Source organism: Amia ocellicauda, unplaced genomic scaffold (genome assembly GCF_036373705.1).
Source record: "Amia ocellicauda isolate fAmiCal2 unplaced genomic scaffold, fAmiCal2.hap1 HAP1_SCAFFOLD_59, whole genome shotgun sequence".
In the NCBI taxonomy this organism is placed as follows: domain Eukaryota; kingdom Metazoa; phylum Chordata; class Actinopteri; order Amiiformes; family Amiidae; genus Amia; species Amia ocellicauda.
The window spans coordinates 520,712-538,930 of NW_027102989.1; the positions used below are offsets into that span (position 1 = coordinate 520,712).

The 18,219-nt window shown below is 46.0% G+C and overlaps 14 non-coding genes and 38 pseudogenes across 14 annotated transcripts; all 52 read right to left on the reverse strand.

Moving 5' to 3' along the window:
• Positions 1-217: 217 nt before the first annotated feature.
• LOC136738895 (uncharacterized) lies at positions 218-336 on the reverse strand (annotated as a pseudogene).
• Positions 337-557: 221 nt separating this feature from the next.
• Positions 558-676, reverse strand: LOC136738954 (uncharacterized; annotated as a pseudogene).
• A 223-nt stretch (positions 677-899) lies between these two features.
• On the reverse strand, positions 900-1,018 carry LOC136738909 (uncharacterized; annotated as a pseudogene).
• A 214-nt stretch (positions 1,019-1,232) lies between these two features.
• On the reverse strand, positions 1,233-1,351 carry LOC136738989 (uncharacterized; annotated as a pseudogene).
• Positions 1,352-1,561: 210 nt separating this feature from the next.
• On the reverse strand, positions 1,562-1,680 carry LOC136739060 (5S ribosomal RNA). The gene has a single exon (XR_010812785.1). It is a non-coding gene; the product is annotated as a 5S ribosomal RNA (ribosomal RNA).
• Positions 1,681-1,904: 224 nt separating this feature from the next.
• On the reverse strand, positions 1,905-2,023 carry LOC136738947 (uncharacterized; annotated as a pseudogene).
• Positions 2,024-2,233: 210 nt separating this feature from the next.
• Positions 2,234-2,352, reverse strand: LOC136738944 (uncharacterized; annotated as a pseudogene).
• Positions 2,353-2,573: 221 nt separating this feature from the next.
• On the reverse strand, positions 2,574-2,692 carry LOC136739019 (uncharacterized; annotated as a pseudogene).
• A 216-nt stretch (positions 2,693-2,908) lies between these two features.
• Positions 2,909-3,026, reverse strand: LOC136738916 (uncharacterized; annotated as a pseudogene).
• A 220-nt stretch (positions 3,027-3,246) lies between these two features.
• Positions 3,247-3,365, reverse strand: LOC136738865 (5S ribosomal RNA). Its single transcript, XR_010812742.1, has one exon. It is a non-coding gene; the product is annotated as a 5S ribosomal RNA (ribosomal RNA).
• A 222-nt stretch (positions 3,366-3,587) lies between these two features.
• Positions 3,588-3,706, reverse strand: LOC136738963 (uncharacterized; annotated as a pseudogene).
• Positions 3,707-3,926: 220 nt separating this feature from the next.
• LOC136739020 (uncharacterized) lies at positions 3,927-4,045 on the reverse strand (annotated as a pseudogene).
• Positions 4,046-4,261: 216 nt separating this feature from the next.
• LOC136738891 (uncharacterized) lies at positions 4,262-4,379 on the reverse strand (annotated as a pseudogene).
• A 221-nt stretch (positions 4,380-4,600) lies between these two features.
• LOC136739058 (5S ribosomal RNA) lies at positions 4,601-4,719 on the reverse strand. The gene has a single exon (XR_010812783.1). It is a non-coding gene; the product is annotated as a 5S ribosomal RNA (ribosomal RNA).
• A 221-nt stretch (positions 4,720-4,940) lies between these two features.
• On the reverse strand, positions 4,941-5,059 carry LOC136738964 (uncharacterized; annotated as a pseudogene).
• A 221-nt stretch (positions 5,060-5,280) lies between these two features.
• LOC136738955 (5S ribosomal RNA) lies at positions 5,281-5,399 on the reverse strand. Its single transcript, XR_010812751.1, has one exon. It is a non-coding gene; the product is annotated as a 5S ribosomal RNA (ribosomal RNA).
• Positions 5,400-5,623: 224 nt separating this feature from the next.
• Positions 5,624-5,742, reverse strand: LOC136739021 (uncharacterized; annotated as a pseudogene).
• Positions 5,743-5,958: 216 nt separating this feature from the next.
• LOC136739063 (5S ribosomal RNA) lies at positions 5,959-6,076 on the reverse strand. Its single transcript, XR_010812788.1, has one exon. It is a non-coding gene; the product is annotated as a 5S ribosomal RNA (ribosomal RNA).
• A 219-nt stretch (positions 6,077-6,295) lies between these two features.
• Positions 6,296-6,414, reverse strand: LOC136738872 (uncharacterized; annotated as a pseudogene).
• A 221-nt stretch (positions 6,415-6,635) lies between these two features.
• LOC136739009 (uncharacterized) lies at positions 6,636-6,754 on the reverse strand (annotated as a pseudogene).
• Positions 6,755-6,969: 215 nt separating this feature from the next.
• Positions 6,970-7,088, reverse strand: LOC136738935 (uncharacterized; annotated as a pseudogene).
• Positions 7,089-7,298: 210 nt separating this feature from the next.
• LOC136738965 (uncharacterized) lies at positions 7,299-7,417 on the reverse strand (annotated as a pseudogene).
• A 221-nt stretch (positions 7,418-7,638) lies between these two features.
• Positions 7,639-7,757, reverse strand: LOC136738967 (5S ribosomal RNA). Its single transcript, XR_010812752.1, has one exon. It is a non-coding gene; the product is annotated as a 5S ribosomal RNA (ribosomal RNA).
• A 224-nt stretch (positions 7,758-7,981) lies between these two features.
• Positions 7,982-8,100, reverse strand: LOC136738979 (5S ribosomal RNA). Its single transcript, XR_010812754.1, has one exon. It is a non-coding gene; the product is annotated as a 5S ribosomal RNA (ribosomal RNA).
• Positions 8,101-8,324: 224 nt separating this feature from the next.
• On the reverse strand, positions 8,325-8,443 carry LOC136739022 (uncharacterized; annotated as a pseudogene).
• A 216-nt stretch (positions 8,444-8,659) lies between these two features.
• Positions 8,660-8,777, reverse strand: LOC136739064 (5S ribosomal RNA). The gene has a single exon (XR_010812789.1). It is a non-coding gene; the product is annotated as a 5S ribosomal RNA (ribosomal RNA).
• Positions 8,778-8,996: 219 nt separating this feature from the next.
• On the reverse strand, positions 8,997-9,115 carry LOC136738873 (uncharacterized; annotated as a pseudogene).
• Positions 9,116-9,336: 221 nt separating this feature from the next.
• On the reverse strand, positions 9,337-9,455 carry LOC136739010 (uncharacterized; annotated as a pseudogene).
• Positions 9,456-9,670: 215 nt separating this feature from the next.
• Positions 9,671-9,789, reverse strand: LOC136738936 (uncharacterized; annotated as a pseudogene).
• Positions 9,790-9,999: 210 nt separating this feature from the next.
• On the reverse strand, positions 10,000-10,118 carry LOC136738966 (uncharacterized; annotated as a pseudogene).
• A 221-nt stretch (positions 10,119-10,339) lies between these two features.
• Positions 10,340-10,458, reverse strand: LOC136738991 (5S ribosomal RNA). The gene has a single exon (XR_010812755.1). It is a non-coding gene; the product is annotated as a 5S ribosomal RNA (ribosomal RNA).
• Positions 10,459-10,682: 224 nt separating this feature from the next.
• LOC136738949 (uncharacterized) lies at positions 10,683-10,801 on the reverse strand (annotated as a pseudogene).
• Positions 10,802-11,021: 220 nt separating this feature from the next.
• Positions 11,022-11,140, reverse strand: LOC136739023 (uncharacterized; annotated as a pseudogene).
• Positions 11,141-11,356: 216 nt separating this feature from the next.
• LOC136738866 (uncharacterized) lies at positions 11,357-11,474 on the reverse strand (annotated as a pseudogene).
• A 219-nt stretch (positions 11,475-11,693) lies between these two features.
• Positions 11,694-11,812, reverse strand: LOC136738903 (uncharacterized; annotated as a pseudogene).
• A 221-nt stretch (positions 11,813-12,033) lies between these two features.
• On the reverse strand, positions 12,034-12,152 carry LOC136739011 (uncharacterized; annotated as a pseudogene).
• A 215-nt stretch (positions 12,153-12,367) lies between these two features.
• Positions 12,368-12,486, reverse strand: LOC136738937 (uncharacterized; annotated as a pseudogene).
• A 224-nt stretch (positions 12,487-12,710) lies between these two features.
• Positions 12,711-12,829, reverse strand: LOC136738971 (uncharacterized; annotated as a pseudogene).
• Positions 12,830-13,040: 211 nt separating this feature from the next.
• On the reverse strand, positions 13,041-13,159 carry LOC136739057 (5S ribosomal RNA). The gene has a single exon (XR_010812782.1). It is a non-coding gene; the product is annotated as a 5S ribosomal RNA (ribosomal RNA).
• A 219-nt stretch (positions 13,160-13,378) lies between these two features.
• Positions 13,379-13,497, reverse strand: LOC136739024 (uncharacterized; annotated as a pseudogene).
• A 216-nt stretch (positions 13,498-13,713) lies between these two features.
• LOC136738861 (5S ribosomal RNA) lies at positions 13,714-13,831 on the reverse strand. The gene has a single exon (XR_010812738.1). It is a non-coding gene; the product is annotated as a 5S ribosomal RNA (ribosomal RNA).
• A 219-nt stretch (positions 13,832-14,050) lies between these two features.
• On the reverse strand, positions 14,051-14,169 carry LOC136738917 (uncharacterized; annotated as a pseudogene).
• A 555-nt stretch (positions 14,170-14,724) lies between these two features.
• On the reverse strand, positions 14,725-14,842 carry LOC136738863 (5S ribosomal RNA). The gene has a single exon (XR_010812740.1). It is a non-coding gene; the product is annotated as a 5S ribosomal RNA (ribosomal RNA).
• Positions 14,843-15,061: 219 nt separating this feature from the next.
• Positions 15,062-15,180, reverse strand: LOC136739035 (uncharacterized; annotated as a pseudogene).
• A 216-nt stretch (positions 15,181-15,396) lies between these two features.
• On the reverse strand, positions 15,397-15,515 carry LOC136738915 (uncharacterized; annotated as a pseudogene).
• Positions 15,516-15,730: 215 nt separating this feature from the next.
• Positions 15,731-15,849, reverse strand: LOC136739018 (uncharacterized; annotated as a pseudogene).
• Positions 15,850-16,073: 224 nt separating this feature from the next.
• On the reverse strand, positions 16,074-16,192 carry LOC136739029 (uncharacterized; annotated as a pseudogene).
• A 216-nt stretch (positions 16,193-16,408) lies between these two features.
• Positions 16,409-16,526, reverse strand: LOC136739052 (5S ribosomal RNA). Its single transcript, XR_010812777.1, has one exon. It is a non-coding gene; the product is annotated as a 5S ribosomal RNA (ribosomal RNA).
• Positions 16,527-16,746: 220 nt separating this feature from the next.
• Positions 16,747-16,865, reverse strand: LOC136738875 (uncharacterized; annotated as a pseudogene).
• Positions 16,866-17,420: 555 nt separating this feature from the next.
• On the reverse strand, positions 17,421-17,539 carry LOC136738912 (uncharacterized; annotated as a pseudogene).
• Positions 17,540-17,759: 220 nt separating this feature from the next.
• On the reverse strand, positions 17,760-17,878 carry LOC136739040 (5S ribosomal RNA). Its single transcript, XR_010812766.1, has one exon. It is a non-coding gene; the product is annotated as a 5S ribosomal RNA (ribosomal RNA).
• A 215-nt stretch (positions 17,879-18,093) lies between these two features.
• Positions 18,094-18,212, reverse strand: LOC136739006 (uncharacterized; annotated as a pseudogene).
• Between the last annotated feature and the right edge of the window lie 7 nt (positions 18,213-18,219).

An 18,219-nucleotide genomic window follows, 5' to 3' on the forward strand; every position in this document is an offset into this window, starting at 1 on the left:
GGCCTGGCTGCATGATGTCTCTTAAAGGCTGGCGGGTATTGACGGAACTTCTAGCAAAAAAAAAAAAAAAAAAAAAATAGAAAAATGGAGGGAAAAATATCAGTGCAGGAAAGGGTGTTGAAAGTAGCCGGGTACATGTACAATTCTTCAATTATATCTCCTCCAGACTGAAAGAGAGTATTTAGAGCTACGATGAAGTTACCCAAGTGACGATAAAAGCTTGCAGCACCTGGTATTTCCAGGAGGTCACCCGTCCAAGTACTGACCAGGCCCTGCCCCGTTCAGCTTCCGAGATCTGACAAGATCGGGCGCATTCAGGACGGTGTGGCCGCAAGCCGAGAGGCCTGGCTGCATAATGTCTCTTAAAGGCTGGCGGGTATTGACGGAACTTCCAGCAAATAAAAAAAAAAAAGAAAAAAAGAAAAACGGAGGGAAAAAAATCAGTGCCGCAAAGGGTGTTGAAAGTAGCCAGGTACGTGTACAATTCTTCAATTAAATCTCCTCCAGACAGAAAGAGAGTATTAAGAGCTACGATAAAGTTACCCAGGAGACGTAAAAGCTTGCAGCACCAGGTATTTCCAGGAGGTCAACAATCCAAGTACTGACCAGGCCCTGCCCCGTTTAGCTTCCGAGATCTGACGAGATTGGGGGCGTTTAGGACGGTGTGGCCGCAAGCCAAGACGCCTGGCTGCATGATGTCTCTTAAAGGTTGGCGGGTATTGACGGAACTTCCAGCAGAAAAAATAAATAATAATAAAAATAAAAAAATTGATGGAAAAATATCATTGCAGCAAAGGGTGTTGACAGTAGCTGGGTACGTGTACAATACTTCAATTATATCTCCTCCAGACAGAAAGAGAGTATTAAGAGCTACGATAAAGTTACCCAGGAGACGTAAAAGCTTGCAGCACCAGGTATTTCCAGGAGGTCTCCCATCCAAGTACTGACCAGGTCCTGCCCCGTTTAGCTTTCAAGATCTTACGAGATCGGGCGCGTTCAGGACGGTGTGGCCACAAGCCAAGAGGCCTGGCTGCATGATGTCTCTTAAAGGTTGGCGGGTATTGACGGAACTTCCAGCAAAAAAAAAAAAAAAAAGAAAAATGGATGGAAAAATATCAGTGCAGCAAAGGATGTTGACAGTAGCTGGGTACGTGTACAATACTTCAATTATATCTACTCCAGACAGATAGAGAGTATTAAGAGCTACGATAAAGTTACCCAGGAGACGTAAAAGCTTGCAGCACGAGGTATTTCCAGGAGGTCTCACATTCATGTACTGACCAGGTCCTGCCCCGTTTAGCTTGCGAGATCTGACGAGATCGGGCGCGTTCAGGATGGTGTGGCCGCAAGCCGAGATGCCTGGCTGCATGATGTCTCTTAAAGGCTGGCGGGTATTGACGGAACTGCCAGCAAAAAAAAAATAGAAAAATAGAGGGAAATATACCAGTGCAGCAAAGGGTGTTGAAAGTAGCCGGGTACGTGTACAATTCTTCAATTATATCTCCTGGAGACAGAAAGAGAGTATTAAGAGCTACGATGAAGTTACCCAGGAGACGTAAAAAGCTTGCAGCACCTGGTATTTCTAGGAGGTCTCCCATCCAAGTACTGACCAGGCCCTGCCCCGTTTAGCTTCCGAGATCTGACGAGATCAGGCGCATTCAGGACGGTGTGGCCACAAGCCGAAAGGCCTTGTTGCATGATGTCTCTTAAAGGTTGGCGGGTATTGACGGAACTTCCAGCAAAAAATAAAAAGAAAAAAAGAAAAAAGAAAAATGGATGGAAAAATATCAGTGCAGCAAAGGGTGTTGACAGTAGCTGGATACGTGTACAATACTTCAATTATATCTCCTCCAGACAGAGAGAGAGTATTAAGAGCTACGATAAAGTTACCCAAGTGACGTAAAAGCTTGCAGCACTAGGTATTTCCAGGAGGTCTCACATTCATGTACTGACCAGGTCCTGCCCCGTTTAGCTTCCGAGATCTGACGAGATCGGGCGCGTTCAGGATGGTGTGGCCGCAAGCCAAGATGCCTGGCTGCATGATGTCTCTTAAAGGCTGGCGGGTATTGACGGAACAGCCAGCAAAAAAAAAAAAGAAAAATAGAGGTAAATATACCAGTGCAGCAAAGGGTGTTGAAAGTAGCCGGGTACGTGTACAATTCTTCAATTATATCTCCTGGAGACAGAAAGAGAGTATTAAGAGCTACGATGAAGTTACCCAGGAGACGTAAAAAGCTTGCAGCACCTGGTATTTCTAGGAGGTCTCCCATCCAAGTACTGACCAGACCCTGCCCCGTTCAGCTTCCGAGATCTGACGAGATCAGTTGCATTCAGGACGGTGTGGCCACAAGCCGAAAGACCTGGCTGCATGATGTCTCTTAAAGGTTGGCGGGTATTGACGGAACTTCCAGCAAAAAAAAAAAAAAAAAAAAAATAGAAAAATGGATGGAAAAATATCAGTGCAGGAAAGTGTGTTGAAAGTAGCCGGGTACGTGTACAATTCTTCAATTATATCTCCTGCAGACTGAGAGAGAGTATTAAGAGCTACGATAAAGTTACCCAGGAGACGTAAAAGCTTGCAGCACCTGGTATTTCCAGGAGGTCTCACATTCAAGTACTGACCAGGTCCTGCCCCGTTTAGCTTCCGAGATCTGACGATATCATGCGCATTCAGGACGGTGTGGCCGAAAGCCAAGAGGCCCGGCTGCATGATGTCTCATTAAGGCTGGCGGGTATTGACGGAACTTCCAGCAAAAAAAAAAAGAAAAAAGAAAAATGGAGGGAAAAATATCAGTGCAGCAAAGGGTTTTGAAAGTAGCCGGGTACGTGTACAATTCTTCAATAATATCTCCTACTGACTGAAAGAGAGTATTAAGAGCTATGATGAAGTTACCCAGGAGACGTAAAAAGCTTGCAGCACCTGGTATTTCCAGGAGGTCACCCATCCAAGAACTGACCAGGCCCTGCCCCGTTAGCTTCCGAGATCTGATAAGATCGGGCGCGTTCAGGACGGTGTGGCCGCAAGCCAAGAGGCCTGGCTGCATGATGTCTCTTAAAGACTGGCGGGTATTGACGGAACTTCCAGCAAAAAAAAAAAAAAAAAAAAATGGAAAATGGAGGGAAAAATATCAGTGCAGCAAAGGCTGTTGAAAGTAGCCGGGTACGTGTACAATAGTTCAATTATATCTCCTCCAGACAGATAGAGAGTATTAAGAGCTACGATGAAGTTTCCCAGGAGACGTAAAAAGCTTGCAGCACCAGGTATTTCCAGGAGGTCTCCCATCCAAGTACTGACCAGGTCCTGCCCCGTTTAGCTTCCGAGATCTTACGCGATCGGGCACATTCAGGACGGTGTGGCCGCAAGCCGAGAGGCCTGGCTGCATGATGTCTCTTAAAGGTTGGCGGGTATTGACGGAACTTCCAGCAAAAAGAAAAAAAAAAAAAAAAAAAGAAAAATGGATGGAAAAATATCAGTGCAGCAAAGGGTGTTGACAGTAGCTGGGTACGTGTACAATACTTCAATTATATCTCCTCCAGACAGATAGAGAGTATTAAGAGCTACGATAAAGTTACCCAGGAGACGTAAAAGCTAGCAGCACCAGGTACTTCCAGGAGGTCTCACATTCATGTACTGACCAGGTCCTGCCCCGTTTAGCTTCCGAGATCTGACGAGATCGGGCGCGTTCAGGACGGTGTGGCCACAAGCCGAAAGGCCTGGCTGCATGATGTCTCTTAAAGGTTGGCGGGTATTGACGGAACTTCCAGCAAAAAAAAAAAAAAAAATAAATAGAAAAATGGAGGGAAAAATTTCAGTGCAGGAAAGGGTGTTGAAAGTAGCCGGGTACGTGTACAATTCTTCAATTATATCTCCTGCAGACTGAGAGAGAGTATTAAGAGCTACGATAAAGTTACCCAGGAGACGTAAAAGCTTGCAGCACCTGGTATTTCCAGGAGGTCTCACATTCAAGTACTGACCAGGTCCTGCCCCGTTTAGCTTCCGAGATCTGACGATATCATGCGCATTCAGGACGGTGTGGCCGAAAGCCAAGAGGCCCGGCTGCATGATGTCTCTTTAAGGCTGGCGGGTATTGACGGAACTTCCAGCAAAAAAAAAAAGAAAAAAGAAAAATGGAGGGAAAAATATCAGTGCAGCAAAGGGTTTTGAAAGTAGCCGGGTACGTGTACAATTCTTCAATAATATCTCCTACAGACTGAAAGAGAGTATTAAGAGCTATGATGAAGTTACCCAGGAGACGTAAAAAGCTTGCAGCACCCGGTATTTCCAAGAGGTCACCCATCCAAGTACTGACCAGGCCCTGCCCCGTTAGCTTCCGAGATCTGATAAGATCGGGCGCGTTCAGGACGGTGTGGCCGCAAGCCAAGAGGCCTGGCTGCATGATGTCTCTTAAAGACTGGCGGGTATTGACGGAACTTCCAGCAAAAAAAAAAAAAAAAAAAAAATGGAAAATGGAGGGAAAAATATCAGTGCAGCAAAGGCTGTTGAAAGTAGCCGGGTACGTGTACAATACTTCAATTATATCTCCTCCAGACAGATAGAGAGTATTAAGAGCTACGATGAAGTTTCCCAGGAGACGTAAAAAGCTTGCAGCACCAGGTATTTCCAGGAGGTCTCCCATCCAAGTACTGACCAGGTCCTGCCCCGTTTAGCTTCCGAGATCTTACGCGATCGGGCGCATTCAGGACGGTGTGGCCGCAAGCCGAGAGGCCTGGCTGCATGATGTCTCTTAAAGGTTGGCGGGTATTGACGGAACTTCCAGCAAAAAGAATAAAAAAAAAAAAAAAGAAAAATGGATGGAAAAATATCAGTGCAGCAAAGGGTGTTGACAGTAGCTGGGTACGTGTACAATACTTCAATTATATCTCCTCCAGACAGATAGAGAGTATTAAGAGCTACGATAAAGTTACCCAGGAGACGTAAAAGCTAGCAGCACCAGGTACTTCCAGGAGGTCTCACATTCATGTACTGACCAGGTCCTGCCCCGTTTAGCTTCCGAGATCTGACGAGATCGGGCGCGTTCAGGACGGTGTGGCCACAAGCCGAAAGGCCTGGCTGCATGATGTCTCTTAAAGGTTGGCGGGTATTGACGGAACTTCCAGCAAAAAAAAAAAAAAAAAAAAATAGAAAAATGGAGGGAAAAATATCAGTGCAGGAAAGGGTGTTGAAAGTAGCCGGGTACGTGTACAATTCTTCAATTATATCTCCTGGAGACAGAAAGAGAGTATTAAGAGCTACGATGAAGTTACCCAGGAGACGTAAAAAGCTTGCAGCACCTGGTATTTCTAGGAGGTCTCCCATCCAAGTACTGACCAGGCCCTGCCCCGTTTAGCTTCCGAGATCTGACGAGATCGGGCGCATTCAGGACGGTGTGGCCACAAGCCGAAAGGCCTGGCTGCATGATGTCTCTTAAAGGTTGGCGGGTATTGACGGAACTTCCAGCAAAAAATAAAAAGAAAAAAAGAAAAAAGAAAAATGGATGGAAAAATATCAGTGCAGCAAAGGGTGTTGACAGTAGCTGGATACGTGTACAATTCTTCAATTATATCTCCTGCAGACTGAAAGAGAGTATTAAGAGCTACGATAAAGTTACCCAGGAGACGTAAAAGCTTGCAGCACCTGGTATTTCCAGGAGGTCTCACATTCAAGTACTGACCAGGTCCTGCCCCGTTTAGCTTCCGAGATCTGACGATATCATGCGCATTCAGGACGGTGTGGCCGAAAGCCGAGAGGCCCGGCTGCATGATGTCTCTTTAAGGCTGGCGGGTATTGACGGAACTTCCAGCAAAAAAAAAAAGAAAAAAGAAAAATGGAGGGAAAAATATCAGTGCAGCAAAGGGTTTTGAAAGTAGCCGGGTACGTGTACAATTCTTCAATAATATCTCCTACAGACTGAAAGAGAGTATTAAGAGTTATGATGAAGTTACCCAGGAGACGTAAAAAACTTGCAGCACCTGGTATTTCCAGGAGGTCACCCATCCAAGTACTGACCAGGCCCTGCCCCGTTAGCTTCCGAGATCTGATGAGATCGGGCGCGTTCAGGACGGTGTGGCCGCAAGCCAAGAGGCCTGGCTGCATGATGTCTCTTAAAGGCTGGCGGGTATTGACGGAACTTCCAGAAAAAAAAAAAAAAAAAAAAATGAAAAATGGAGGGAAAAATATCAGTGCAGCAAAGGCTGTTGAAAGTAGCCGGGTACGTGTACAATACTTCAATTATATCTCCTGCAGACAGATAGAGAGTATTAAGAGCTACGATGAAGTTTCCCAGGAGACGTAAAAAGCTTGCAGCACCAGGTATTTCCAGGAGGTCTCCCATCCAAGTACTGACGAGGCCCTGCCCCGTTTAGCTTCCGAGATCTGACGAGATCGGGCACGTTCAGGACGGTGTGGCCGCAAGCCAAGAGGCCGGGCTGCATGATGTCTCTTAAAGGCTGGCGGGTATTGACGGAACTTCCAGCAAAAAATAAAAAATAAATAAATAGAAAAATGGAGGGAAAAATATCAGTGCAGGACAGGGTGTTGAAAGTAGCCGGGTACATGTACAATTCTTCAATTATATCTCCTCCAGACTGAATGAGAGTATTAAGAGCTACGCTGAAGTTACCCAGGAGATGTAAAAAGCTTTCAGCACCTGGTATTTCCAGGAGGTCACCCATCCAATTACTGACCAGGCCCTGCCCAGTTTTTCTTCCGAGATCTGACGAGATCTTGCGTCTTCAGGACGGTGTGGCCTCAAGCCAAGAGGCCTGGCTGCATGATGTCTTTTAAAGGCTGGAGGGTATTGATGGAACTTCCAGGAATAAATAAAAGAAAAAAGAAAAATGGAGGGAAAAATATCAGTGCAGCAAAGCGTGTTGAAGGTAGCCGGGTACGTGTACAATTCTTCAATTATATCTCCTCCAGACAGATAGAGAGTATTAAGAGCTACGATAAAGTTACCCAGGAGACGTAAAAGCTTGCAGCACCAGGTATTTCCAGGAGGTCTCACATTCAAGTACTGACCAGGTCCTGCCCCGTTTAGCTTCCAAGATCTGACGAGATCGGGCGAGTTCAGGATGGTGTGGCCGCAAGCCGAGATGCCTGGCTGCATGATGTCTCTTAAAGGCTGGCGGGTATTGACGGAACTGCCAGCAAAAAAAAAAAAAGAAAAATAGAGGGAAATATACCAGTGCAGCAAAGGGTGTTGACAGTAGCTGGGTACGTGTACAATACTTCAATTATATCTCCTCCAGACAGATAGAGAGTATTAAGAGCTACGATAAAGTTACCCAGGAGACGTAAAAGCTAGCAGCACCAGGTACTTCCAGGAGGTCTCACATTCATGTACTGACCAGGTCCTGCCCCGTTTAGCTTCCGAGATCTGACGAGATCGGGCGCGTTCAGGACGGTGTGGCCACAAGCCGAAAGGCCTGGCTGCATGATGTCTCTTAAAGGTTGGCGGGTATTGACGGAACTTCCAGCAAAAAAAAAAAAAAAAAAAAATAGAAAAATGGAGGGAAAAATATCAGTGCAGGAAAGGGTGTTGAAAGTAGCCGGGTACGTGTACAATTCTTCAATTATATCTCCTGGAGACAGAAAGAGAGTATTAAGAGCTACGATGAAGTTACCCAGGAGACGTAAAAAGCTTGCAGCACCTGGTATTTCTAGGAGGTCTCCCATCCAAGTACTGACCAGGCCCTGCCCCGTTTAGCTTCCGAGATCTGACGAGATCGGGCGCATTCAGGACGGTGTGGCCACAAGCCGAAAGGCCTGGCTGCATGATGTCTCTTAAAGGTTGGCGGGTATTGACGGAACTTCCAGCAAAAAATAAAAAGAAAAAAGGAAAAAAGAAAAATGGATGGAAAAATATCAGTGCAGCAAAGGGTGTTGACAGTAGCTGGATACGTGTACAATACTTCAATTATATCTCCTCCAGACAGAGAGAGAGTAATAAGAGCTACGATAAAGTTACCCAGGAGACGTAAAAGCTTGCAGCACCTGGTATTTCTAGGAGGTCTCCCATCCAAGTACTGACCAGGCCCTGCCCCGTTTAGCTTCCGAGATCTGACGAGATCGGGCGCATTCAGGACGGTGTGGCCACAAGCCGAAAGGCCTGGCTGCATGATGTCTCTTAAAGGTTGGCGGGTATTGACGGAACTTCCAGCAAAAAATAAAAAGAAAAAAAGAAAAAAGAAAAATGGATGGAAAAATATCAGTGCAGCAAAGGGTGTTGACAGTAGCTGGATACGTGTACAATTCTTCAATTATATCTCCTGCAGACTGAAAGAGAGTATTAAGAGCTACGATAAAGTTACCCAGGAGACGTAAAAGCTTGCAGCACCTGGTATTTCCAGGAGGTCTCACATTCAAGTACTGACCAGGTCCTGCCCCGTTTAGCTTCCGAGATCTGACGATATCATGCGCATTCAGGACGGTGTGGCCGAAAGCCGAGAGGCCCGGCTGCATGATGTCTCTTTAAGGCTGGCGGGTATTGACGGAACTTCCAGCAAAAAAAAAAAGAAAAAAGAAAAATGGAGGGAAAAATATCAGTGCAGCAAAGGGTTTTGAAAGTAGCCGGGTACGTGTACAATTCTTCAATAATATCTCCTACAGACTGAAAGAGAGTATTAAGAGTTATGATGAAGTTACCCAGGAGACGTAAAAAACTTGCAGCACCTGGTATTTCCAGGAGGTCACCCATCCAAGTACTGACCAGGCCCTGCCCCGTTAGCTTCCGAGATCTGATGAGATCGGGCGCGTTCAGGACGGTGTGGCCGCAAGCCAAGAGGCCTGGCTGCATGATGTCTCTTAAAGGCTGGCGGGTATTGACGGAACTTCCAGAAAAAAAAAAAAAAAAAAAAATGAAAAATGGAGGGAAAAATATCAGTGCAGCAAAGGCTGTTGAAAGTAGCCGGGTACGTGTACAATACTTCAATTATATCTCCTGCAGACAGATAGAGAGTATTAAGAGCTACGATGAAGTTTCCCAGGAGACGTAAAAAGCTTGCAGCACCAGGTATTTCCAGGAGGTCTCCCATCCAAGTACTGACGAGGCCCTGCCCCGTTTAGCTTCCGAGATCTGACGAGATCGGGCACGTTCAGGACGGTGTGGCCGCAAGCCAAGAGGCCGGGCTGCATGATGTCTCTTAAAGGCTGGCGGGTATTGACGGAACTTCCAGCAAAAAATAAAAAATAAATAAATAGAAAAATGGAGGGAAAAATATCAGTGCAGGACAGGGTGTTGAAAGTAGCCGGGTACATGTACAATTCTTCAATTATATCTCCTCCAGACTGAATGAGAGTATTAAGAGCTACGCTGAAGTTACCCAGGAGATGTAAAAAGCTTTCAGCACCTGGTATTTCCAGGAGGTCACCCATCCAATTACTGACCAGGCCCTGCCCAGTTTTTCTTCCGAGATCTGACGAGATCTTGCGTCTTCAGGACGGTGTGGCCTCAAGCCAAGAGGCCTGGCTGCATGATGTCTTTTAAAGGCTGGAGGGTATTGATGGAACTTCCAGGAATAAATAAAAGAAAAAAGAAAAATGGAGGGAAAAATATCAGTGCAGCAAAGCGTGTTGAAGGTAGCCGGGTACGTGTACAATTCTTCAATTATATCTCCTCCAGACAGATAGAGAGTATTAAGAGCTACGATAAAGTTACCCAGGAGACGTAAAAGCTTGCAGCACCAGGTATTTCCAGGAGGTCTCACATTCAAGTACTGACCAGGTCCTGCCCCGTTTAGCTTCCAAGATCTGACGAGATCGGGCGAGTTCAGGATGGTGTGGCCGCAAGCCGAGATGCCTGGCTGCATGATGTCTCTTAAAGGCTGGCGGGTATTGACGGAACTGCCAGCAAAAAAAAAAAAAGAAAAATAGAGGGAAATATACCAGTGCAGCAAAGGGTGTTGACAGTAGCTGGGTACGTGTACAATACTTCAATTATATCTCCTCCAGACAGATAGAGAGTATTAAGAGCTACGATAAAGTTACCCAGGAGACGTAAAAGCTAGCAGCACCAGGTACTTCCAGGAGGTCTCACATTCATGTACTGACCAGGTCCTGCCCCGTTTAGCTTCCGAGATCTGACGAGATCGGGCGCGTTCAGGACGGTGTGGCCACAAGCCGAAAGGCCTGGCTGCATGATGTCTCTTAAAGGTTGGCGGGTATTGACGGAACTTCCAGCAAAAAAAAAAAAAAAAAAAAATAGAAAAATGGAGGGAAAAATATCAGTGCAGGAAAGGGTGTTGAAAGTAGCCGGGTACGTGTACAATTCTTCAATTATATCTCCTGGAGACAGAAAGAGAGTATTAAGAGCTACGATGAAGTTACCCAGGAGACGTAAAAAGCTTGCAGCACCTGGTATTTCTAGGAGGTCTCCCATCCAAGTACTGACCAGGCCCTGCCCCGTTTAGCTTCCGAGATCTGACGAGATCGGGCGCATTCAGGACGGTGTGGCCACAAGCCGAAAGGCCTGGCTGCATGATGTCTCTTAAAGGTTGGCGGGTATTGACGGAACTTCCAGCAAAAAATAAAAAGAAAAAAGGAAAAAAGAAAAATGGATGGAAAAATATCAGTGCAGCAAAGGGTGTTGACAGTAGCTGGATACGTGTACAATACTTCAATTATATCTCCTCCAGACAGAGAGAGAGTAATAAGAGCTACGATAAAGTTACCCAGGAGACGTAAAAGCTTGCAGCACTAGGTATTTCCAGGAGGTCTCACATTCATGTACTGACCAGGTCCTGCCCCGTTTAGCTTCCGAGATCTGACGAGATCGGGCGCGTTCAGGATGGTGTGGCCGCAAGCCAAGATGCCTGGCTGCATGATGTCTCTTAAAGGCTGGCGGGTATTGACGGAACTTCCAGCAAAAAAAAAAAAAAAAAAAAATAGAAAAATGGAGGGAAAAATATCAGTGCAGGAAAGGGTGTTGAAAGTAGCCGGGTACGTGTACAATTCTTCAATTATATCTCCTGCAGACTGAAAGAGAGTATTAAGAGATACGATAAAGTTACCCAGGAGACGTAAAAGCTTGCAGCACCTGGTATTTCCAGGAGGTCTCACATTCAAGTACTGACCAGGTCCTGCCCCGTTTAGCTTCCGAGATCTGACGATATCATGCGCATTCAGGACGGTGTGGCCGAAAGCCGAGAGGCCCGGCTGCATGATGTCTCTTTAAGGCTGGCGGGTATTGACGGAACTTCCAGCAAAAAAAAAAAGAAAAAAGAAAAATGGAGGGAAAAATATCAGTGCAGCAACGGGTTTTGAAAGTAGCCGGGTACGTGTACAATTTTTCAATAATATCTCCTACAGACTGAAAGAGAGTATTAAGAGTTATGATGAAGTTACCCAGGAGACGTAAAAAACTTGCAGCACCTGGTATTTCCAGGAGGTCACCCATCCAAGTACTGACCAGGCCCTGCCCCGTTAGCTTCTGAGATCTGATGAGATCGGGCGCGTTCAGGGCGGTGTGGCCGCAAGCCAAGAGGCCTGGCTGCATGATGTCTCTTAAAGGCTGGCGGGTATTGACGGAACTTCCAAAAAAAAAAAAAAAAAAAAAAATGGAAAATGGAGGGAAAAATATCAGTGCAGCAAAGGCTGTTGAAAGTAGCCGGGTACGTGTACAATACTTCAATTATATCTCCTCCAGACAGATAGAGAGTATTAAGAGCTACGATGAAGTTTCCCAGGAGACGTAAAAAGCTTGCAGCACCAGGTATTTCCAGGAGGTCTCCCATCCAAGTACTGACGAGGCCCTGCCCCGTTTAGCTTCCGAGATCTGACGAGATCTGGCGTGTTCAGGACGGTGTGGCCGCAAGCCAAGAGGCCGGGCTGCATGATGTCTCTTAAAGGCTGGCGGGTATTGACGGAACTTCCAGCAAAAAATAAAAAATAAATAAATAGAAAAATGGAGGGAAAAATATCAGTGCAGGACAGGGTGTTGAAAGTAGCCGGGTACATGTACAATTCTTCAATTATATCTCCTCCAGACTGAATGAGAGTATTAAGAGCTACGCTGAAGTTACCCAGGAGATGTAAAAAGCTTTCAGCACCTGGTATTTCCAGGAGGTCACCCATCCAATTACTGACCAGGCCCTGCCCAGTTTTTCTTCCGAGATCTGACGAGATCTTGCGTCTTCAGGACGGTGTGGCCTCAAGCCAAGAGGCCTGGCTGCATGATGTCTCTTAAAGGCTGGAGGGTATTGATGGAACTTCCAGGAATAAATAAAAGAAAAAAGAAAAATGGAGGGAAAAATATCAGTGCAGCAAAGCGTGTTGAAGGTAGCCGGGTACGTGTACAATTCTTCAATTATATCTCCTCCAGACAGATAGAGAGTATTAAGAGCTACGATAAAGTTACCCAGGAGACGTAAAAGCTTGCAGCACCAGGTATTTCCAGGAGGTCTCACATTCAAGTACTGACCAGGTCCTGCCCCGTTTAGCTTCCAAGATCTGACGAGATCGGGCGAGTTCAGGATGGTGTGGCCGCAAGCCGAGATGCCTGGCTGCATGATGTCTCTTAAAGGTTGGCGGGTATTGACGGAACTTCCAGCAATAAAAAAATATAAAAAAAGAAAAAAGAAAAATGGATGGAAAAATATCAGTGCAGCAAAGGGTGTTGACAGTAACTGGATACGTGTACAATACTTCAATTATATCTCCTCCAGACAGAAAGAGAGTATTAAGAGCTACGATAAAGTTACCCAGGAGACGTAAAAGCTTGCAGCACTAGGTATTTCCAGGAGGTCTCACATTCATGTACTGACCAGGTCCTGCCCCGTTTAGCTTCCGAGATCTCACGAGATCGGGCGCGTTCAGGATGGTGTGGCCGCAAGCCGAGATGCCTGGCTGCATGATGTCTCTTAAAGGCTGGCGGGTATTAACGGAACTGCCAGCAAAAAAAAAAAAAGAAAAATAGAGGGAAATATACCAGTGCAGCAAAGGGTGTTGAAAGTAGCCGGGTACGTGTACAATTCTTCAATTATATCTCCTGGAGACAGAAAGAGAGTATTAAGAGCTACGATGAAGTTACCCAGGAGACGTAAAAAGCTTGCAGCACCTGGTATTTCTAGGAGGTCTCCCATCCAAGTACTGACCAGGCCCTGCCCAGTTTAGCTTCCGAGATCTGACGAGATCGGGCGCATTCAGGACGGTGTGGCCACAAGCCAAAAGGCCTGGCTGCATGATGTCTCATAAAAGTTGGCGGGTATTGACGGAACTTCCAGCAAAAAAAAAAAAAAAAAAAATAGAAAAATGGAGGGAAAAATATCAGTGCAGGAAAGGGTGTTGAAAGTAGCCGGGTACGTGTACAATTCTTCAATTATATCTCCTGCAGACTGAAAGAGAGTATTAAGAGCTACGATAAAGTTACCCAGGAGACGTAAAAGCTTGCAGCACCTGGTATTTCCAGGAGGTCTCACATTCAAGTACTGACCAGGTCCTGCCCCGTTTAGCTTCCGAGATCTGACGATATCATGCGCATTCAGGACGGTGTGGCCGAAAGCCGAGAGGACCGGCTGCATGATGTCTCTTTAAGGCTGGCGGGTATTGACGGAACTTCCAACAAAAAAAAAAAGAAAAAAGAAAAATTGAGGGAAAAATATCAGTGCAGCAAAGGGTTTTGAAAGTAGCCGGGTACGTGTACAATTCTTCAATAATATCTCCTACAGACTGAAAGAGAGTATTAAGAGTTATGATGAAGTTACCCAGGAGACGTAAAAAACTTGCAGCACCTGGTATTTCCAGGAGGTCACCCATTCAAGTACTGACCAGGCCCTGCCCCGTTAGCTTCCGAGATCTGATGAGATCGGGCGCGTTCAGGACGGTGTGGCCGCAAGCCAAGAGGCCTGGCTGCATGATGTCTCTTAAAGGCTGGCGGGTATTGACGGAACTTCCAGAAAAAAAAAAAAAAAAAAAAATGGAAAATGGAGGGAAAAATATCAGTGCAGCAAAGGCTGTTAAAAGTAGCCGGGTACGTGTACAATGCTTCAATTATATCTCCTCCAGACAGATAGAGAGTATTAAGAGCTACGATGAAGTTTCCCAGGAGACGTAAAAAGCTTGCAGCACCAGGTATTTCCAGTAGGTCTCCCATCCAAGTACTGACGAGGCCCTGCCCCGTTTAGCTTCCGAGATCTGACGAGATCGGGCGTGTTCAGGACGGTGTGGCCGCAATCCAAGAGGCCTGGCTGCATGATGTCTCTTAAAGGTTGGCGGGTATTGACGGAACTTCCAGCAAAAAAAAAAAAAAAAAAAAATAGAAAAATGGAGGGAAAAATATCAGTGCAGGAAAGGGTGTTGAAAGTAGCCGGGTACGTGTACAATACTTCAATTATATCTCCTCCAGACAGATAGAGAGTTTTAAGAGCTACGATAAAGTTACCCAGGAGACGTAAAAGCTTGCAGCACCAGGTATTTCCAGGAGGTCTCACATTCATGTACTGACCAGGTATTGCCCCGTTTAGCTTCCAAGATCTGTCGAGATCGTGCGAGTTCAGGATGGTGTGGCCGCAAGCCAAGATGCCTGGCTGCATGATGTCTCTTAAAGGTTGGCGGGTATTGACGGAACTTCCAGCAAAAAAAAAAAGAAAAAAGAAAAATGGAGGGAAAAATATCAGTGCAGCAAAGGGTTTTGAAAGTAGCCGGGTACGTGTACAATTCTTCAATAATATCTCCTACAGACTGAAAGAGAGTATTAAGAGCTATGATGAAGTTACCCAGGAGACGTAAAAAGCTTGCAGCACCTGGTATTTCCAGGAGGTCACCCATCCAAGTACTGACCAGGCCCTGCCACGTTAGCTTCCGAGATCTGATGAGATCGGGCGCGTTCAGGACGGTGTGGCCGCAAGCCAAGAGGCCTGGCAGCATGATGTCTCTTAAAGGCTGGCGGGTATTGACAGAACTTCCAGCAAAAAAAAAAAAAAAAAAAATGGAAAATGGACGGAAAAATATCAGTGCAGCAAAGGCTGTTGAAAGTAGCCGGGTACGTGTACAATACTTCAATTATATCTCCTCCAGACAGATAGAGAGTATTAGGAGCTACGCTGAAGTTACCCAGGAGATGTAAAAAGCTTTCAGCACCTGGTATTTCCAGGAGGTCACCCATCCAATTACTGACCAGGCCCTGCCCAGTTTTTCTTCCGAGATCTGACGAGATCTTGCGTCTTCAGGACGGTGTGGTCTCAAGCCAAGAGGCCTGGCTGCATGATGTCTCTTAAAGGCTGGAGGGTATTGATGGAACTTCCAGCAAAAAACAAAAGAAAAAAGAAAAATGGAGGGAAACATATCAGTGCAGCAAAGGGTGTTGAAGGTAGCCGGGTACGTGTACAATTCTTCAATTATATCTCCTGGAGACAGAAAGAGAGTATTAAGAGCTACGATGAAGTTACCCAGGAGACGTAAAGGGCTTGCAGCACCTGGTATTTCTAGGAGGTCTCCCATCCAAGTACTGACCACACCCTGCCCCGTTTAGCTTCCGAGATCTGATGAGATCGGGTGCATTCAGGACAGTGTGGCCGCAATCCAAGAGGCCTGGCTGCATGATGTCTCTTAAAGGTTGGCGGGTATTGACGGAACTTCCAGCAAAAAAAAAAAAAAAAAAGAAAAATGGATGGAAAAATATCAGTGCAGCAAAGGGTGTTTACAGTAGCTGGGTACGTGTACAATACTTCAATTATATCTCCTCCAGACAGATAGAGAGTATTAAGAGCTACGATAAAGTTACCCAGGAGACGTAAAAGCTTGCAGCACCAGGTATTTCCAGGAGGTCTCACATTCATGTACTGACCAGGTCCTGCCCCGTTTAGCTTCCAAGATCTGTCGAGATCGGGCGAGTTCAGGATGTTGTGGCCGCAAGCCGAGATGCCTGGCTGCATGATGTCTCTTAAAGGTTGGCGGGTATTGACGGAACTTCCAGCAAAAAAAAAATATAAAAAAAGAAAAAAGAAAAATGGATGGAAAAATATCAGTGCAGCAAAGGGTGTTGACAGTAGCTGGATACGTGTACAATACTTCAATTATATCTCCTCCAGACAGAGAGAGAGTATTAAGAGCTACGATAAAGTTACCCAGGAGACGTAAAAGCTTGCAGCACTAGGCATTTCCAGGAGGTCTCACATTCATGTACTGACCAGGTCCTGCCTCGTTTAGCTTCCGAGATCTCACGAGATCAAGCGCGTTCAGGATGGTGTGGCCGCAAGCCGAGATGCCTGGCTGCATGATGTCTCTTTAAGGCTGGCGGGTATTGACGGAACTTCCAGCAAAAAAAAAAAGAAAAAAGAAAAATGGAGGGAAAAATATCAGTGCAGCAAAGGGTTTTGAAAGTAGCCGGGTACGTGTACAATTCTTCAATAATATCTCCTACAGAATGAAAGAGAGTATTAAGAGCTATGATGAAGTTACCCAGGAGACGTAAAAAGCTTGCAGCACCTGGTATTTCCAGGAGGTCACCCATCCAAGTACTGACCAGGCCCTGCCCCGTTAGCTTCCGAGATCTGATGAGATCGGGCGCGTTCAGGACGGTGTGGCCGCAAGCCAAGAGGCCTGGCTGCATGATGTCTCTTAAAGGCTGGCGGGTATTGACGGAACTTCCAGCAAAAAAAAAAAAAAAAAAAAATGGAAAATGGAGGGAAAAATATCAGTGCAGCAAAGGCTGTTGAAAGTAGCCGGGTACGTGTACAATACTTCAATTATATCTCCTCCAGACAGATAGAGAGTATTAAGAGCTACGATGAAGTTTCCCAGGAGACGTAAAAAGCTTGCAGCACCAGGTATTTCCAGGAGGTCTCCCATCCAAGTACTGACGAGGCCCTGCCCCGTTTAGCTTCCGAGATCTGACGAGATCGGGCGTGTTCAGGACGGTGTGGCCACAAGCCAAGAGGCCTGGCTGCATGATGTCTCTTAAAGGCTGGCGGGTATTGACAGAACTTCCAGCAAAAAATAAAAAATAAATAAATAGAAAAATGGAGGGAAAAATATCAGTGCAGGATAGGGTGTTGAAAGTAGCCGGGTACATGTATAATTCTTCAATTATATCTCCTCCAGACTGAATGAGAGTATTAAGAGCTACGCTGAAGTTACCCAGGAAATGTAAAAAGCTTTCAGCACCTGGTATTTCCAGGAGGTCACCCATCCAATTACTGACGAGGCCCTGCCCAGTTTTTCTTCCGAGATCTGACGAGATCTTGCGTCTTCAGGACGGTGTGGCCTCAAGCCAAGAGGCCTGGCTGCATGATGTCTCTTAAAGGCTGGAGGGTATTGATGGAACTTCCAGGAAAAAACAAAAGAAAAAAGAAAAATGGAGGGAAAAATATCAGTGCAGCAAAGCGTGTTGAAGGTAGCCGGGTACGTGTACAATTCTTCAATTATATCTCCTCCAGACAGATAGAGAGTATTAAGAGCTACGATAAAGTTACCCAGGAGACGTAAAAGCTTGCAGCACCAGGTATTTCCAGGAGGTCTCACATTCAAGTACTGACCAGGTCCTGCCCCGTTTTGCTTCCGAGATCTGACGAGATCGGGCGCGTTCAGGACGGTGTGGCCGCAAGCCGAGATGTCTGGCTGCATGATGTCTCTTAAAGGCTGGCGGGTATTGACGGAATTTCCAGCAAAAAAAAAAAAAAAAAAAATAGAAAAATGGAGGGAAAAATATCAGTGCAGGAAAGGGTGTTGAAAGTAGCCGGGTACGTGTACAATTCTTCAATTATATCTCCTGGAGACAGAAAGAGAGTATTAAGAGCTACGATGAAGTTACCCAGGAGACGTAAAAGGCTTGCAGCACCTGGTATTTCTAGGAGGTCTCCCATCCAAGTACTGACCAGGCCCTGCCCCGTTTAGCTTCCGAGATCTGATGAGATCGGGTGCATTCAGGACAGTGTGGCCGCAATCCAAGAGGCCTGGCTGCATGATGTCTCTTAAAGGTTGGCGGGTATTGACGGAACTTCCAGCAAAAAAAAAAAAAAAAAAGAAAAATGGATGGAAAAATATCAGTGCAGCAAAGGGTGTTTACAGTAGCTGGGTACGTGTACAATACTTCAATTATATCTCCTCCAGACAGATAGAGAGTTTTAAGAGCTACGATAAAGTTACCCAGGAGACGTAAAAGCTTGCAGCACCAGGTATTTCCAGGAGGTCTCACATTCATGTACTGACCAGGTCTTGCCCCGTTTAGCTTCCAAGATCTGTCGAGATCGGGCGAGTTCAGGATGGTGTGGCCGCAAGCCGAGATG